Source organism: Entelurus aequoreus, linkage group LG19 (genome assembly GCF_033978785.1).
Source record: "Entelurus aequoreus isolate RoL-2023_Sb linkage group LG19, RoL_Eaeq_v1.1, whole genome shotgun sequence".
Taxonomy (NCBI): Eukaryota; Metazoa; Chordata; class Actinopteri; order Syngnathiformes; family Syngnathidae; genus Entelurus; species Entelurus aequoreus.
Genome location: NC_084749.1, coordinates 39,069,734 through 39,085,925, shown reverse-complemented (window position 1 = coordinate 39,085,925; position 16,192 = coordinate 39,069,734). Strand labels below are relative to the sequence as shown.

The 16,192-nt window shown below is 42.1% G+C and overlaps 1 long non-coding RNA gene across 1 annotated transcript; it reads left to right on the top strand.

Annotated features, from left to right (window-relative positions):
• The first annotated feature begins 304 nt into the window (after window positions 1-304).
• Window positions 305-15,984, top strand: LOC133634924 (uncharacterized). Its single transcript, XR_009821990.1, has 3 exons — window positions 305-487; window positions 15,092-15,270; window positions 15,362-15,984. It is a non-coding gene; the product is annotated as an uncharacterized LOC133634924 (long non-coding RNA).
• Window positions 15,985-16,192: the final 208 nt, after the last annotated feature.

The window sequence follows — 16,192 nt, the reverse complement described above, 5'->3', positions numbered from 1 at the left end:
GGCGGCTGCGGTGGACGGCGACCCAGACATCGGTGATTGCGGGGAACTGCACGAGATGGCGGGGGTCCACGCGACCTCTCCCCGGTCCCGGACGGCCGAGGACGCGGCATACACAGGATTTAGAGGCGCCTTTACACAAACATTTTCGTTATTCTCTTTCTTTTTGTCTTCAAAAAAGCCCGCCAAAAGGAAACCCAACCCATCCCCCAGCAACCCTACCTGGCCTCCTCCTCCCTCTCCCTCCCCTCCCTCTTTCTCTCCCTCCCCCTTCACCTGGAGGACGATCAATATGCCTCTCTCTCCTCTCCCTCCTTGCTCTTCAACTGCAACAGCAATAATAACCAACAATTTTTCTGGTCAGTACCATAACACAGCGGACTCTGATGCTCTTTTTGGTTCCAGTGGACTACACATCATCCACCTTAATGTGAACAGCCTCTCTGGAGCCAAACTCGACCAAATCAGAGAAATGTTCCTCAACACGAAGGTAAAAATCTTGTGTTTCTCTGAAACCAAATTTGATCAAAGTATTTCTGACTCAGAGATAGAAATACAAAACTTTTCGGTTATCAGAAAGGATAGGAATAAACACGGTGGGGGCGTTTGTATGTATATTCACCAGGATATTAAATACATAACTCGCACTGATCTTAACCACAATGACCTGGAATCTGTGTGGACGGAAATCAAATTTAAAAATGCTAAGCCGGTACTAATAGGGACTGTTTATAGACCCCCTAATCAGAGTGATTTCTATGGGGCTTTGGAAGAATGCTTGGCGGGGACAGACAACATGGAGAAAATTATAACTGGGGATCTGAACACAGATATTCAACACAAAGATGCGCCTATCTTCAGATCCTTCAGCAAGTTTTGTAATCTGCACGGTCTTTCCCAGCTAATTGCGCTACCCACAAGGGTGTGTGATTCCACCCAATCAACCATAGATCTCATTCTCACTTCAGACCGGCCTAAAATAAAAAATAGTGGGGTCATGATCTGTGGTCTTAGCGACCACTATCTAACCTTCTGCACCCGTAAAATAGCTAAACCTAAAGCCAATGGCCACATAACAGCCCAATCCAGATCCCTCAAAAAATACTCCAATGACAATTTCAATTTAAAATTAGATGAGTGGGACTGGTCCCCTGTGCTCGCGAGCAACCTGGTCGATGTCGCTTGGGATCGCTTCAAAACGTCGTTCCTAAAGATACTAAATGACATGGCTCCCGTGAAAACAGTCAGGATCAAAGCCCGCTCGGAACCATGGATGAATCCGGACCTATTAGCTGCCATAAAAGACAGAGACAGGAAATACTCTGAATACCAAAAATGTCAAACAGAAGTAGATAAACAACCCAATAATATCAACCTCAAATCACTCCTTTCAACTCTGAAAAAGCAATGCAATAAATTAAGAAATAAGTCAACCAACCTGACTAAATCCTTAAAAAAAAAAATACATTAACGACAAAATAGAGGAAAACACGAATAAGCCACGTGAGCTCTGGAAAATTCTCAACAACCAGCTTCCTGGTTGCAGCCAGAAACTTAAAACAAGACTCACCAACATCAGCATCAAGGAGGGTGACTCCCTCATTACAGACAAAATGGAGGTAGCTAGCAGACTCAACATCTTTTTCACCAGCATAGCCGCAACTCTTGTCAACAAGCTGTCCCACCACTCTGGTCGCTTTGGTGTAGAACACATTAAAGCCTTCTACAGAAAGCTAGGAGTATCCAACGATGATTTCAAATTAGAAATGGTCACAGCTGATGAGGTGTTTAAAAAATTGAGCGCGCTCCACCCTAACAAGGCCACCGGCCTTGATAATATTCCCTCCAGATTCCTCAGGGACTCTGCCTCCATCATTGCCCCGATCATCACGCACATAATAAACCTATCAATTACACAAGGCCAAGTACCAAAAGATTTTAAGATAGCAAGAGTAACTCCCCTCTTTAAAAAAAGGAAGCAAATTGGAACCTGGCAACTACCGACCTGTTTCTATTCTCAGCTCCATTTCGAAAGTAATGGAGAAAATAGTTTATGAACAGGTCGATAGTTACCTTGCCACTAATAAACTCATGTACAAATTCCAATCCGGCTTCAGAACTAACCACTCCACTGACACATGTCTTCTCTATCTGACCGACCACATCAAACATGAGGTGGACGCGGGCAAATACTGCGGCATGGTCATGCTGGACCTTCAGAAGGCCTTTGACACCGTTAACCACGTTATACTGTTGGATAAGCTCAGAGCAATCGGATTTAACAAAACCTCTTGGAGCTGGATGCAGTCTTACTTGGAGGGGAGGGAGCAGGTGGTAGAGGTGAACGGCACCGTGTCCCCCCCCCCCCTCTCGGTGAGCTGTGGAGTCCCCCAAGGCAGTATATTGGGACCGTTACTGTTCCTAATATACATAAACGACATGTCATCGGCATGCGACTGTGAATTGTTTTTGTTTGCGGATGACTCTGCCTTGCTGGTATCCGGCAAGGACAAGTCACAGGTGGAGAAAATCCTCAGTGCTGAGCTCTGTAGAACTTGCACCTGGCTTGCTGACAACAAGCTATCCATCCACTTGGGTAAAACAGAATCCATCCTGTTTGGGTCCCACATCAAACTTAAGAGAGTCAATGACTTCACCATAAAAGTAGGTGACAGTGTCATCACCAGGAAAGATGAGGTCACCTACCTAGGTTCCATTCTAGAGGCTAACCTTTCCTGTGATAAAATGACAACCAAGGTAATCAAAAAGGTTAACCAACGAACGAGATTTCTCTACAGAATTTCCTCTTTGGTCAACAAAAGCACCTTGAGGATTCTGGCGGGAACTCTCGTTCAACCCTTTTTCGATTACGCATGCACCTCCTGGTACCCTAGCACCTCCAAAACCCTCAAATCTAAACTCCAAACATCCCAGAACAAGCTAGTCAGGTTACTTCTAGACCTCCACCCCAGATCCCACCTCACTCCTACCCACTTCTCTAAAGTGGGCTGGCTCAAGGTGGAGGACAGAGTTAAACAACTTGCACTGAGCCTAGTCTATAAAATCCGCTACACCTCCCTGATACCGAAGTACATGTCAAACTACTTCCTTAACGTAAATGACCGCCATAACCACAACACCAGGGGGTGCTCCACTAACCACGTTAAACCCAGATTCCGAACTAACAAAGGTCTTAACTCATTCTCTTTCTATGCCACATCAATGTGGAATGCGCTCCCAACAGGTATAAAAGAAAGGGCATCTCTATCCTCCTTCAAAACCGCAATAAAAGTTCACCTCCAGGCAGCTACAACCCTAAACTAACACCCTCCCCGGATTGCTAATAATCAAATGTAAACAATCAAATGCAGATACTTTTTCTTTTCCTTATGCCTTCTGATCTCTCTCTCTCTCTCTCTCTCTCTCTCTCTCTCTCTCTCTATGTCCACTACTTGATGTCCATATCCCCCCCCAACCCCCCCCCCCTCCCTCCACACCCCTGATTGTAAATAATGTAAATAATTCAATGTGATTATCTTGTGTGATGACTGTATTATGATGATAGTATATATGATAGTATATATCTGTATCATGAATCAATTTAAGTGGACCCCGACTTAAACAAGTTGAAAAACTTATTCGGATGTTACCATTTAGTGGTCAATTGTACGGAATATGTACTTCACTGTGCAACCTACTAATAAAAGTCTCAATCAATCAATCAATCAATATGGTCAATCCATGACTGCAAGCTAACCAATGCTAACATGCTATTTAGGCTTATGTCCTCTGTGTGTTTAATTTATATTTGCATGTCTCATGACACATTATCTGTATGTAATATTGGCTGCATTTCTCATAGTTGTTTATGTGCCATGTTGTTCCAGACCACAGCAAACTTTACCCAGCTTGCAAAGATTGTAGTAAATCCATTAGAAGAAGTCAACCTGCCGTTTCCTTTAACTTGGACACACACATCTATACCTTTGGCCATTCTGAGCCAGTAATTTCCAGAAGTTACTTCATCCTGTGAGAAGCCTCCACTTTACTAATGATTTCCAATGTTGTAAAAATGTGTAGAATAAAAATGTAAATACAACATTTCTGTCAACAAAGATTGGCGTCAGCCTTTGATAGTAGGCTATTATAGCTAATATAGACACTTACATCATGTGTTTCCTTCATCATAACACTTATGTAAGACTTTTAAGTCTTACATACACTACCGTTCAAAAGTTTGGGGTCACCCAAACAATTTTGTGGAATAGCCTTAATTTCTAAGAACAAGAATAGACTGTCGAGTTTCAGATGAAAGTTGTCTTTTTCTGGCCATTTTGAGCGTTTAATTGACCCCACAAATGTGATGCTCCAGAAACTCAATCTGCTCAAAGGAAGGTCAGTTTTGTAGCTTCTTTAACGAGCTAAACTGTTTTCAGATGTGTGAACATGATTGCACAAGGGTTTTCTAATCATCAATTAGCCTTCTGAGCCAATGAGCAAACACATTGTACCATTAGAACACTGGAGTGATAGTTGCTGGAAATGGGCCTCTATACACCTATGTAGATATTGCACCAAAAACCAGACATTCGCAGCTAGAATAGTCATTTACCACATTAGTAATGTATAGAGTGTATTTCTTTAAAGTTAAGACTAGTTTAAAGTTATCTTCATTGAAAAGTACAGTGATTTTCCTTCAAAAATAAGGACATTTCAATGTGACCCCAAACTTTTGAACGGTAGTGTAAGTCAGGATACTATATCAACAACTGTTGGTGTGACATCGTCACAGTCAGTACACAACACTAGGAGGAGGGATCGATCCATAAATTGGTGGTGTAGACACCAAGGGGAACATCAGTGTATGATCAATATTGGAATGATTGGATCAAGATTTTAATTTTCTTAAAAAAAAATTTGGTTGTTGTAGTTTTTGTCAATTTTTACAAATTCAGAGAATACGTTACTAGACACAGGAGGTCTTTGAGGGGAAAACGTGTTTTAATTTAGTTATTGTGTACTATTGACAGGGCCTTCGTATAAGGTGTAAAAGTGAAGACATTGATTGATTGATTGATTGAGACTTTTTTAGTAGATTGCACAGTACAGTACATATTCCGTACAATTGACCACTAAATGGTAACACCCGAATACGTTTTTCAACTTGTTTAAGTCGGGGTCTACGTTAATCAATTCATGGTAATTCTCCAGGCCCACAGCCCACTAGGGCCGAGTGATGGGATCGGCAGTTCTTTTGACTGTACTGAATCACTAGAATCAGTTCCTTAAAATGATTCGTTCAAAAAATTCGTTCACCGAATCCCCCCACTCCCCCCACTCAAAAGATTCGTTCTTTCGAACGAATCGTTCGCGAACGACACAACACTACTAGGGCCCACACACCCTACTCAGTGGCCTAGTGGTTAGAGTGTCCGGCCTGAGATCGGTAGGTTGTGAGTTCAAACCCCGGCCGAGTCATACGAAAGACTATAAAAATGGGACCCATTACCTCCCTGCTTGGCACTCAGCGTCAAGGGTTCAAATTGGGGGTTAAATCACCAAAAATGATTCCCGGGCGCGGCCACCGATGCTGCTCACTGCTCCCCTCACCTCCCAGGGGGTGATTAAGGGTGATGGGTCAAATGCAGAGAATAATTTCGCCACACTGAGTGTGTGTGTGTGACAATCATTGGTACTTTAACTTTAACTTATTTCGAAATACATTTTGGTACAGGTACCAAAATGTATTTCGATACTTTTCTAAATAAAGGAGACCACAAAAAAACTGCATCATTGGCTTTATTTTAACAAAAAAATCTAATGGTACATTAAACATATTTTAATTATTGCAATCGAAGAACAATTGTGTCGTTAAATAAAATAAGGAACATACAAGACAACTTGTCTTTTAGTAGTAAGTAAACAAACAAAGGCTCCTAATTTGGCTTTAATTTAACATATTGTGTCATTCCCCATTTTCCTATTTTGTCAAAATTATCAAGGACACGCTTTAAAAAAGTATTATCAATCTACTTGTTCATTTACTGTTAATATCTGCTTATTTTCCGTTTCAACATGTTCTATCTACACTTCTGTTAAAATGTAATAATCCCGTATTCTTCTGTTGTTTGATACTTTACATTAGTTTTGGATGACACCACAAATGTAGGAATCGATCCGATACCAAGTAGTTACAGGATCTTACATTGGTCATAATTTAAGTTCTCATGTGTCCAGGGACATATTTACTGAGTTTATGAATATAATATGAATTTAAAAGAAAAAATATTTTGTGACGATAAAAAATATCGATGTAATCATAGTAGTATCGACTAGATAGGCTCTTGTACTTGGTATCCTTACAGTGGATGTCAGGTGCCATTCATGGCATTTGTTTACATTGAGTAGCGCTAGCTTTTGTTAGCGGTGACGCCGGTGAGCTACGGTGTGTAGTGAAGCGTGTTTCGCTATTCCTCGTCCTGCAGAGATGACACTTGTAAGAAACTGACTTTATTTGTCGCCATGGAGGCGAGAATTAGTGATTTAGAAGTAGCTAAAACACTGCCGACTGCGGATGGATGCTAACCGCTAGCTAGCCAGCCATGTCTTAAAGCACCTCTTCCTGAGGGCGTTTCGGTGTTACAACTTCACCTTTATCTTTAGTTGTTAGGCCAAAATGCGTCCGTTCTCCCTTTTCTGCCTACACACTGTGTCTGCTTGTAAGCACTCTGTGATTGTGCGCTGCCAAACATGCTCGTCTGCTCGTAAAACCAGCAATGTCTCGACATGACGTCATGCCCGGGAACCGGTAGTTTTCAAACAGAGTATAGTACCGTTTTTGATTCATTAGCACCTAACCCAACCCTACAAACGGGTGAATCCGAATAAAAGCAAAGGCACCAGTCATATAATATTGTAATTGTAACAATTTCCATAACCCTCTTAATACCCTTCTTAAAAAAATGGTTTGGTCCACAGACTCCACACCAATGTTCCCTCTGATATGCGCACTGCTCCCAATGTCCTTTGCGCACAGAAAATCTACCCAGCGCACAAAATCCAAAGTCCACCCTAAACAAAATAAACACATAAATTATTCGGTACCAATTTCAACAGGTGGTCACAACAAATAAAACAATAACGAAGTGTTTTAAGAAGGAAAAGGAGGTGGTCTGCATTAACAGTTGTTTTATTGAGCAAAACTGATCACTATTTGGCCGTAACCACACCAAAACAACATCAGAAACAAAATAACCATCAAAAACTGTTCACTTTCTGCCATTCTCGCACAATTTTATATTGACAGCAATCACTCTTTTTTTATTTGCGCCAAAAGACGCACACACTTGGCTCAGCCAGTGATGCGTTCACGGCCGCAAACACAGTCGGACAACTCCAACACAACACATAAGCTATAACTGTTTGGTCGTTCCAATGTGATACGGTTTACACACAGCCAATCAATGTCATAAACAATGTTGTGTGTGTGTTGCTGTTTTGCAGGTTAGGTTATAGCAGCATTATAACATATTATAATGGAAAGGACTGCTGTTATTTGATAATTAAAATACAACTTTTAACTTGTTATGATGTCTAGTGTGGAACATATAAAAAATTACAAGGAACATTGGTCCAAATCGCGGCTCGTTCTTCCTTATCGTAATTAAGTGAGCGCGAGTGAACTCCAGCAGGTTTAGGATGCCACTCCGCCGCCCAAAAACACAAGTCCGGACACCATTAAAGAGTTGAGAAGAAGGCCAAGCGAGTAGCAGCAGATCAGGGGCCCAGGATATTGACATTTTTTTTATAAGAATGGGGAGAGAGTAAAACTATTGACGGTGGCTGAAACAATCAGCCTATTTCTTCATTCATTTAATGTCTGTAACGTTACCTTTGATGGAGCACAGGCTGCTCACTGGAGCCTACGTTAACTGTCATCTTGCCGCATTACACTCTGGACAAGTCACCAGGTCCTTATAAAAAAAAGTGTGTGTGTTACACACATATCACTTAAAGGCCTACTGAAACCCACTGCTACCGACCACGCAGTCTGATAGTTTATACATCAATGATGAAATCTTAACATTGCAACACATGCCAATACGGCCGGGTTAACTTATAAAGTGCAATTTTAAATTTCCCGCTAAACTTCCGGTTGAAAACGTCTATGTATGATGACGTATGCGCGTGACGTCAATCGTTGAAACGGAATGCGGACACATTGAATCCAATACAAAAAGCTCTGTTTTCATGTCAAAGTTCCACAGTATTCTGGACATCTGTGTTGGTGAATCTTTTTCAATTTGTTTAATGAACAATGAAGACTGCAAAGAAGAAAGTTGTAGGTGGGATCGGTGTATTAGCGGTGGACTACAGCAACACAACCAGGAGGACTTTGAGATGGATAGCAGACACGCTAGCCGCCGACCTCACCTTGACTTCCTCCGTCTCCGGGCCGCCGACCGCATCTATGATCGGGTGAAGTCCTTTGTCGCGCCGACGATCGCTGGAACGCAGGTGAGCACGGGTGTTGATGAGCAGATGAGGGCTGGCTGGCGTAGGTGGATAGCTAATGTTTTTAGCATAGCTCTGTGAGGTCCGGTTGCTAAGTTAGCTTCAATGGTGTCGTTAGCAACAGCATTGTTAAGCTTCGCCAAGCTGGAAAGCATTAACCGTGTATTTACAGGTCCATGGTTTAATAGTATTGTTGATTTTCTGTCTATCCTTCCAGTCAGGGGTTTATTTATTTTGTTTCTATCTGCAGTTAAGCCCGATGCTATCACGTTAGCTCCGTAGCTAAAGTGCTTCGCCGATGTATTGTAGTGGAGATAAAAGTCACTGTGAATGTCCATTTCGCGTTCTCGACTCTCATTTTCAAGAGGATATAGTATCCGAGGTGGTTTAAAATACAAATCCGTGATCCACAATAGAAAAAGGAGAGAGTGTGGAATCCAATGAACCCTTGTACCTAAGTTACGGTCAGAGCGAAAAAAGATACGTCCTGCACTGCACTCTAGTCCTTCACTCTAACATTCCTCATCCACAAATCTTTCATCCTCGCTCAAATTAATGGGGTAATCGTCGCTTTCTTGGTCCGAATCACTCTCGCTGCTGGTGTAAACAATGGGGAAATGTGAGGAGCCTTTTAACCTGTGACGTCACGCCACTACCGGTACATGCAAGGTTTTTTTTTATCAGCGACCAAAAGTTGCGAACCTTATCGTCGATGTTGTCTACTAAATCCTTTCAGCAAAAATATGGCAATATCGCGAAATGATCAAGTATGACACATAGAATGGATCTGCTATCCCCGTTTAAATAAAAAAAAATCATTTCAGTAGGCCTTGAAGTGCTCCAGTATGAGCCCATCAGAAGATCCATTGACTTGTATTATGACGCATTCAAGTTCTACTCTGTAATTAATAATTACAGAGCAATTATTAAAAGTTATTATTAATAATTAAAAATTACTGAGTAATTAATAATAGCATTTGTCAGATGCTCATAATTAATAATTATAGCGTCAGGCGAAAGTCAGTTATGTTATCATGATGTGTTCAATGTGGTGTAAGTGCAATATATTTATCTGTACAGTAATCTATTTATTTATATCTGCAACTTATTGCTCTTTTATCCTGCACTACCATGAGCTAATGCCACACAATTTCGTTCTTCAATCAAAATCAATCAATGTTTATTTATATAGCCCTAAATCACAAGTGTCTCAAAGGGTTGCACAAGCCACAACGACATCCTCGGTACAGAGCCCACATAAGGGCAAGGAAAAACTCACAATCCCAATGACTATGAGAAACCTCGGAGAGGACCGCATATGTGGGTGACACCCCCCCCCCCCCCCCCCCCCCCCCCCTCTAGGGGAGACCAGATGCAATGGACGTCGAGTGGGTCTGACATAATATTGTGAAAGTCCAGTCCATAGTAGATCTAACGTAATAGTGAGAGTCCAGTCCATAGTGGGGCCAGCAGGAGACCATCTCGAGCGGAGACGGGTCAGCAGCGCAGAGATGTCCCCAACCGATGCACAGGCGAGCGGTCCACCGCGGGTCCCGACTCTGGACAGCCAGCACTTCATCCATGTCCACCGGACCTGTGTCACCCCCTCCACAAGGGAGAGGGGGGCAGAGGAGAAAATAAAAGAAACGGCAGATCAACTGGTCCAAAAAGGGGGTCTATTTAAAGGCTAGAGTATACAAATGAGTTTTAAGATGGGACTTAAATGCTTCTACTGGGGTAGCATCTCTAACTGTTACCGGGAGGGCATTCCATAGTACTGGAGCCCGAATAGAAAACGCTCTATAGCCCGCAGACTTTTTTTGGACTCTGGGAATTCTGGGAGTTCTTATCTGTACTGCAAAGTAAAAATTTGAATGACAATAAAAGGAAGTCGAAGTCGAAGTCTAAGTCTTGTATGATGTGTTAGTAGTGGGAAATTTGAATAGCCTAAATACAAAGAAGTTAAAAGACAACAAATAATACATAATTTACATAATGATACTCTGACTTGTTAAGTGGTTAATCATACAAAAGGAATCGGGTGCATTACACCAGGTACCATCAAGAACACTAAAAATCATTGACAGTGGCAATGAATGGGTTAAGAGGTCCACACTGATATTCTTTCAGGGGGCCCGGAATTCCTTGAAAGGCCTTGACTATTGACTTACTTCTGATCAAATAATTGTATCTAATAAAAGAAAATAAGGAACTAGTTAAACACTCACAATAAATACATTGAAAAATGTACAGTTATTACTTGTGATAGGTATCGGCCGATCTCCCTCATGGATGATCGGAAATCGGCAATATAAAACCCTGATCAGAACATTCTCAATATACAGTCGTCCCTCGTTTATCATTGTTAACTGGTTCAGAGCATGACCATGGTTGATTAATTTCCATGATATTATTCATTATAAATCAAATATGTCCATAGCTTGAGCATAAAAAACCTGTTTATGGGTTTGGGTATTAGTTTTTCAATACTATGACAGCCCTCGAGACATGAAATACTGCCCACATAGTCACAATTACACTCATTTAATCCAACATAGTAGACATACTGTAATATCGTAAAATATGGATATACTGAATTGACTATTGGAGCCAAGGTTTCATGTACCGTATTTTCCGGGCCATAGGGCTATTTTTGATCTGTTTTCATATATAAGGCGCACCGGATTATAGGGCGCATTAAAGGAGTCATGTTATTATTATTATTTTCTAAATTGAAAACACTTCCTTGTGGTCTACATAACATGTAATGGTAGTTCTTTGGTCAAAATGTTGCATAGATTATGTTTTACAGATCATCTTCAAGTCGCTTTCTGACAGTCGCTTCCGGATGAACTGTTTTATGGACCGTCTTACAGTATTTACGTGGCTCACCTTTGTTGTCATCTTTGGTGTAGCGTGCAGGGACGGGAGTGGAAGAAGTGTTAAACGATGGAGCCAACTGTTTTAATGACGTTCAGACTTTACTTAAATCAATAGCGGAGCAGCATCTCCTCATCCGTGGCTCACTACAACAAGGCCGAAAATGTGTCCCGCGAAAAATCGTACGACCGGAACTCTCTAATAATTAAAGTTCCTTGGGTGAATAATGTAAACTCACTATACCAGTATGTTTTAACGAAGATAGAGAAAAAGAAGAAGTTTATCGACTACGGTGTCAGCATGGACTACAAAGGCGGACACGCGCAATTTTTCAGGACTTATGCAGCTCCCAAATACAGATCAGCAGGTACCAGAAGGTAAGAAAAGTTGCTTTTGCATAATAATGCGAAACAAAACGCCAGATAATATGTCTTACCTTATACACACACCATAATAATACTCGTATGTTGAAGCACATCAAACGGTGCAGCCTACACTTATATCTTATGTTTGACTGCCATCTACTGGTCACACTTATCATTACACCATGCACCAAATAAAATTGCTTCGAGGTTGATAAGCACAACCAGAATTATTCCGTATATTAGGCGCACCGGGTTATAAGGCGCACTGTTGATTTTTGAGAAAATTAAAGGAATTTAAGCGTGCCTTATAGTCCGAAAAAATACGGTATATAGTCACATTTACACTTGCAGCATATATAATAGCTTTGAATGTACAGTACTCACCAGTAGGGATTGTGTATAGTTGGTGCTCCAACTATAGGATTAGAAGCTGTCGTGTTAACATTAACTTACCAATCTTCAAAAGGTTGTTGCGTCCACATCTTCATAGCAATGGCATTACGAGCATGGTGGTTTTCACACAGATTTTGGATGACAAGTAGTCCACAATTTTGAAAAGGAAACACATCACCTGACATGGAGCAGTCAGTTGGGAACTGTATTTTGTTTGGTAGTTTGAGGTGGCCACGTGTCAAGGAGGCAGGCACAGAGACGGCCTGAGAGGGATGCAGAGTGCTGGCCCCTGGCTGGTCAGGCCCCTTTGAAGAGAGTGTGTGTCAAGTGCACTGTCCCCAAAAACATGGTTTACCGTATTTTTCGGACTATAAGGCGCACTTAAAGGCCTACTGAAATGATTTTTTTTTATTTAAACGGGGATAGCAGATCCATTCTATGTGTCATACTTGATTCGCGATATTGCTATATTTTTGCTGAAAGGATTTAGTATAGAACAACGACGATAAAGTTCGCAACTTTTGGTCTCTGATAAAAAAAAGCCTTGCCCCTACCGGAAGTAGCGTGACGTAGTCTGTTGATCGCCTCCTCATATTTTCCTATTGTTTTCAATGCAGCTAGAGCGATTCGGACCGAGAAAGCGACGATTACCCCATTAATTTGAGCGAGGATGAAAGATTCGTGGATGAGGAACATTAGAGTGAACGACTAGAATGCAGTGCAAGACATATATTTTTTCGCTCTGACCGTAACTTAGGTACAAGCTGGCTCATTGGATTCCACACTCTCTCCTTTTTCTATTGTGGATCACGGATTTGTATTTTAAACCACCTCGGATACTATATCCTCTTGAAAATGAGAGTTGAGAACGCGAATCGGACATTCACAGTGACTTTTATCCCCACGACAATACATCGATGAAACACTTTAGCTACAGACCTAACGTGATAGCATCGTGCTTAACTGCATATAGAAACAAAATTAATGAATCCCTGACTGGAAGGATAGACAGACGATCAACAATACTATTAAACCATGGACATGTAAATACATGGCTAATGCTTTCCAGCCTGGCGAAGCTTAACAATGCTGTTGCTAATGACGCAATTGAAGCTAACTTAGCTAGGGAGCTAACGTGATAGCATCGGGCTCAAATGCAGATAGAAACAAAATACATAAACCCCTGAATGGAAGGATAGACAGAAAATCAACAATACTATTAAACCATGAACATGTAAATACACGGTTAATGCTTTCCAGCTTGGCGAAGCTTAAAAATGCTGTTGCTAACGACGCCATTGAATCTAACTTAGTAACGGGACCTCACAGAGCTACGATAAAACATTAGCGCTCCACCTACGCCAGCCAGCCCTCATCTGCTCATCAACACCCGTGCTCACCTGCGTTCCAGCGATCGACGGAAGGACGAAGGACTTCACCACGATCATCCGTGCGGTCGGTGGCTAGCGTCGGCTAGCGCGTCTGCTATCCGAGTCAAAGTCTTCCTGGTTGTGTTGCTGTAGTCCGCCGCTAGTACACCGATCCCACCCACAACTTTCTTCTTTGCAGTCTTCATTGTTCATTAAACAAATTGCAAAAGATTCACCAACACAGATGTCCAGAATACTGTGGAATTATGAGATGAAAACAGAGTTATTTTGTATTGTATTCAATGGGTTACCGATACTTCTGTTTCACTGGCTACGTCACGCGCATACGTCATCATCCAAAGGCGTTTTCAACCGGAAGTTTAGCGGGAAATTTAAAATTGCACTTTATAAGTTAACCCAGCCGTATTGGCATGTGTTGCAATGTTAAGATTTCTGCGTGGTCGGTAGTAGTGGGTTTCAGTAGGCCTTTAAAATCATTTAATTTTCTCAAAAATGGACAGTGCGCTTTATAACCCTGTGTGCCTAATGCACGGCATAATTCTGGTTGTGCTTACCGACATTGAAGCTAGTAGTCACACATAAGAGATACGTGTAGACTGTAAACAACACAGAAACTTGAAATGTTCCATTGAAAATAAAGAACATTACACACAGCACTCAAAAATCTGTCAAAATGTTTTAGTATGACTTTGAAGCCGCACCTCTTGATGGATTGTCGGCCCATTACGGCTACCGTAGTCAGAGATACAATTATTACCCTGGTGTGTGTATAAGGACCGTAAAATGGCACCCATTAGCAGACATATTATCTGGCGTTTTGTTATGCAATATTATACAAAACCAACTTTTCTTACCTTCTGGTACCTGCTGATGTGTATTTGGGATCTGCATAGGTCCTGAAAATTTGCTCGAGTCTGCTATTGTAGTCCATGATGATGCTGTAGTCGATAAGCTTCTTCTTTTTTGCTATCTTCTTGTTATGGGACATTCATCCTCTGCCGTTGCCATAAGTTCTAACTTATATATCGCTATGGAAGCGCTAAAAACTACCAGTGTCGTGGGTTTACATAATTTACCCAAGGGAACTTTAGTTATTAGAGAGTTTCGGTCGGACGGTTTTTCACGGGACACATTTCAAGCGTTGTTGTTGCACTAGTGAGCCACGGATGAGGAGATGCTGCTCAGTTATTGATTGAAGTAAAGTCTGAATGTCATTAAAACAGTTTGCTCCATCTTTTGACACTTCTTCCACTCCCGTCCTTGCACGCTACACCGCTACAACAAAGATGACGGGGAGAAGACGCTGTCGAAGGTGAGCCACGTAAATAAGACCGCCCACAAAACGGCGCATCCGGAAGCGACTGTCAGAAAGCGACTTGAAGATGATCTGTAAAACATCATCTATGTAACATTTTGACCAAAGAACCACCATTACATGTTATGTAGACCACAAGGAAGTGTTTTACATTCAAGAAAAAAATCATAATATGACTCCTTTAATGCGCCTTATAATCCGGTGCGCCTTTTTTATGAAAATATGTTACGGCTCAGACTCCTGCCACCGCCGCTCGTCCATCTGTGCACTCCAGTTTCCTCTCCGCTGTGGGCGCACTTCCGCACGGCTGCAGGAGATCTGCAATCTGCGCACCTGCCTGGGATGAACGAGCTGCCTTCATAAGCTCGCACAACCTGCCATGCCGGGCCGGAATATAACCTTCTGTTCGCGTACAGTAAGCCACGTCCTGCTTGATGCAATTCTGCTCTCTCTGTGGTTTGCCCCTCCGTGTTTTCAGTGTGTGTTTTCTTGTGTCGTCCCCGCAGTACCCTCCATCGCCTGGAAAGTGAGCTGTGCGTCTCACTTTTCCCTGGATCTCCCTCTGGACTCTGACTGCCTCCCTCGATCCTTGACTTCCCCCGCTTTGGACTCGGACTTGTAGACTTCTCTCTCCCCTGGACTTCCTCGTCTCTCGTTCAACACTTGGTAACACACACTTCAGCTAACTACACACATAGCCTCACACACACACTCTTGGGTTTTGACACACTCCATTTCCTTAGTTAGTATATATAGTAGTATTGTTTGACTATTATATTTATATACACTACCGTTCAAAAGTTTGGGGTCACCCAAACAATTTTGTGGAATAGCCTTCATTTCTAAGAACAAGAATAGACTGTCGAGTTTCAGATGAAAGTTCCCTTTTTCTGGCCATTTTGAGCGTTAAATTGACCCCACAAATGTGATGCTCCAGAAACTCAATCTGCTCAAAGGAAGGTCAGTTTTGTAGCTTCTGTAACGAGCTAAACTGTTTTCAGATGTGTGAACATGATTGCACAAGGGTTAGTTAGTCCAGAACGCGGCAGCACGACTTTTAACAGCATATAACCCCAATTCTTCGGAGTTTGCACTGGCTCCCTGTTCATTTTAGAATTGATTTTAAATCCTTGCTGTTTGTTTTTAAAGCTTTACATGGACTGGCACCTCAGTATATCTCGGACCTCATCCAAATTTACACTCCTGTGCGCGCTCTGAGGTCCGAGAGCCAGCTCCAGCTCGTGGTGCCCAGGACGAGACTTAAAACCAGGGGAGACAGGGCCTTCTTTGTGGTCGGCCCTAAACTCTGGAACACTCTGCCCCTCCATGTTCAAACT